Source organism: Sinocyclocheilus anshuiensis, unplaced genomic scaffold (assembly GCF_001515605.1).
Source record: "Sinocyclocheilus anshuiensis isolate Anshui unplaced genomic scaffold, SAMN03320099.WGS_v1.1 scaffold868, whole genome shotgun sequence".
Lineage (NCBI taxonomy): Eukaryota > Metazoa > Chordata > Actinopteri > Cypriniformes > Cyprinidae > Sinocyclocheilus > Sinocyclocheilus anshuiensis.
This window is the reverse complement of record NW_015552624.1, coordinates 1,253,110-1,256,585: the sequence shown is the minus strand read 5'-3', so window position 1 is coordinate 1,256,585 and position 3,476 is coordinate 1,253,110. Positions and strand designations below refer to the sequence as shown.

Below are 3,476 nucleotides of genomic sequence, written 5' to 3'. Positions count from 1 at the left end.
TAGATATGTGGGGGCGTGTTAGAACGAGCCGCTTTAGGGGGGCGTGGCAGAGTCTTAACTTTGATAAAGAATATCTCTTTGGTTTTGAGACTTTAGTCTTTGCAACTTTACATATCTTCTTTATGCACAATCAGCTTGTAACACTCCAAAGAGAAAGGAAAACTTGAAATTGCATCATATGACCCCTTTAAATAACTAGTGCTATTTAACTATGACAAGAATCTTTTAAGTCTCTTGTTACGATTATTTTTCTCAGATCGCAACAAAAAGCCAGGGAGACGCCGCACACAACCACTGCTTAACACAATAAATTTATTTAAAATGGAAAATAAACATGTAATGTAGTCAGTGTAAATGAATAAACACAGAGTAACTCACTAAGACGTCACACTCTTCACTATTGTCATCTTGTGTGAATTCATAAAATTTGGTTTCGTTTTAACTGCTGACCAACATTCCAATTCAATGAACATATTTATTGAATTAATTAAAGGGGTCATATGCTATTTTAAAGATCATTATTTTGTGTATTTGGAGTAACAGAATATGTTGACATGCTTTAATGTTAAAAAAACATTATTTTTCAAATACTGTACATTATTGTAGGTCCTCTATGCCCCGCCTCTCTCAAACACGTTGTTTTCAACAAAGCCCCCTCCTTTGACAAGCGCAGTCTGCTCTGATTGGCCAGCTGACCCAGTGCATTGTGATTGGCCGAACACCACAAGCACGCGTCGGAAATGTAACGCCCCTTACCATAATCGCGAGCTTCAGCTTTCAAAGTAAATATCAAGACAGTTAATAATGTCGTTAGTTTTACCATCAGTTCAAGCCCGAAAGGGCAACAGAGTCGCGTGACAGACACAGTGATGATGCAGTACACAAGCCGCGGTTAAGACAGCTGACGTGCTATGATTTCTGACAGGCAGTTCACTCTCCTGTGATGTGACCCTGTTCCCCTCACACACACACACACACACACACACACACACGACGCGTTACTCTGCGCTGCGCAAAACTCCGCATTTGAACAGTCAATAGCAAATACTTAAACTAATAACAAAACATACTTACAGTAGCTGATTCAGAAGCACCAGATTGTCATAGCAAAGTCGGAATTGACCCTTTTTTTTTTTTTAGAAATAGCCTTTGTGCACAGCCAGCCTTGTACTCTTCTAGGTTCACAAAACTGTTGTCTATAAAATGCGTTGCACAAATTCGAACATCTGAGTTGTGCTGTTCTGTTGTAAATAAATCTTAACCAATGATTCCTAATTGCATCTACTTCCGGAAGGCCAAATAAAGTGCTTTTGCTTTCGCACTGAATCACACAGCGTCTCCCTGGCCTGGCTGCATCAACACTACTGCTGTTCCTGAAACCACGCCTTCTTTCTTTGCGTGCACATTTGGGCGGCATTATGCTAATATTTCCACATAGTGATGTAGGTATGTGGGGGCGTGTTAGAACGAGCCGTTTTAGGTAGGCGTGGTTGACTCTTAACTTTTATAAATAATATCTCTTTGGATTTGAGACTTTAGTCTTTGCAACTTTACAGATCTTCTTTATGCACCAAGAGCTTGTAACACTCCAAAGAGAAAGGAAAAAGGAAAACTTGAAATCGCATCATATGACCCCTTTAAAAATTGTGTATTTTATGTGCCACATTAGGTATCAGAGGTAGGCTAAGTGTTATTTCTTCATATATCTTCTCAGATAAGAGTTTTGATTGTTCATGTTGTGTTTCAGTGCTCACACTTGCATTTTGTTTACACAGATATCCAGCTTAAATGGGCATCACGTGTGTGGCAGTCATTAGCACGCTCCTGTGCTCAGGTAACTGTATTTCTATAATGTTGGTACAACAAATAGCTTTTCATTTGCATAGTTTTCTAAATTGCTTTGTTTCACAAGGGCAACATTTGCAGCATCACTTATCACAAGATGTTAGACTGAAAGTGCACAGTTGGCAGTTTGACATGGCAGCATTCCTAGTACTTTCACATTGTTAGTGCTGCAGAGAAGGAAAACTTGCACACTCTTCCCCCGGTAAAACTCATTCACTATTAACTGTTAGGTGTGTTTTTGTTGTCAGCAAAAAGGCATATATTTTTAGAGCCTATATATTCAGACCATTGGTGCTTTTGAAAGCAGGAAATGCTCCTTTGTGTTTGTCTTGTGAGTTGAGTTCTATTGAGTTAAGAGCTCTACACGCACACACACATATAAACATACATATAAATGAAAAGAGAGAGACTTGTCTCCTTGTTATTCTCCTTCATAGCTGCTGATTCCCAATTGTTTAGACCTATATGGGCAGATCCGTTGCTATTTTACAGCTGTCATATAGATAAGCTAAATTTGATTTAATAGAAATGTGATCTGTCACTTGAGCAAAAGTGGCATTCTGAACAGTATAGAATGTTTAATAGCATGTGAATTGAACTAATGCTACATCACTGATTGGAAAACATGAAAAAATAAGCATTTCCACTGATAGCATTTTGTCAGTCACCGTGAATTCAAGAGGGAAATAATTTCAATACAAGAGTCACTCAGGGATTTGTGTTGTTTTACTTAATGTTAGTGTATTTCTACACTAGAAATTGTAGCTGTAAATGAAGACAACACATATATATTTGGATTAGAAATGATTTGTTTGCCTCTATTATACTTGTATTTACCTTTTTCATTGTTTTTTACAGTTTGGTCATCAACCATTAAAGGTAATGCTTCTTAAATTATTATAATAATTTTGACATTATTATAAATATTTTAAAAAATAAAGGATCTGTATTGGCAACTGTGGTTCCAATAAAAACCTTTAACATCCATGGAACCTTTCAATTCCACAAAAGGTTCTTTATAATAGAAGAATATTCTTTGGATTTTTTAAATGTTCTTCAAACGCACACAAAAAGTTTCTTTCTAGAGTTGTTTGCTGAAATGTTCTTTGAGAAACCAAAAATGGCCTAAAGTAACTTACTAAGTACAGCTAGTCTATATTTTATGTATTTTTTCAAATGTATGTTTTTCAGTTTTCTGCAATAAGTGAATTATATTACCTTACTTTTCCCACACATAAAGGATCTGTCTTTTTCCTCCCTCTGCAGCTAAAGATGAACACCGCACTGCTTTCTTTGGAGAGGATGTTCATATTCCCGTGCCGGCTTTAGACACAACAGAGGTGTTGTTCAAGCCGAGAGTGGATGCGTTGTTAGGGCGGGTTCTCCTGCGGGACGGGAAAATTCTGGATTCAAGAGCCAAACTGAACGTTCACATCAGCCATTTGATCCTGGAGGATGTGGGCGAGGAGGATGAGGGCACGTATGTGGTGAAGAATTCTGCGGCCCCGGCTGATGTCAGACGAATCATTCTCATTGTTCGAGGTATAAGTTACAATACCACTATTTCTGTCAGGACCACTATCGTCAAAGATGATTGACAATTAGCATACAGTTTGGATTGGCGGTATGGT

At 37.9% G+C, this 3,476-nt stretch overlaps 1 pseudogene; it reads left to right on the top strand.

The window, feature by feature from the left end:
• The window catches only part of LOC107666311 (uncharacterized), a 16,204-nt pseudogene that overhangs the window by 2,205 nt on the left and 10,523 nt on the right, over nucleotides 1–3,476 (top strand).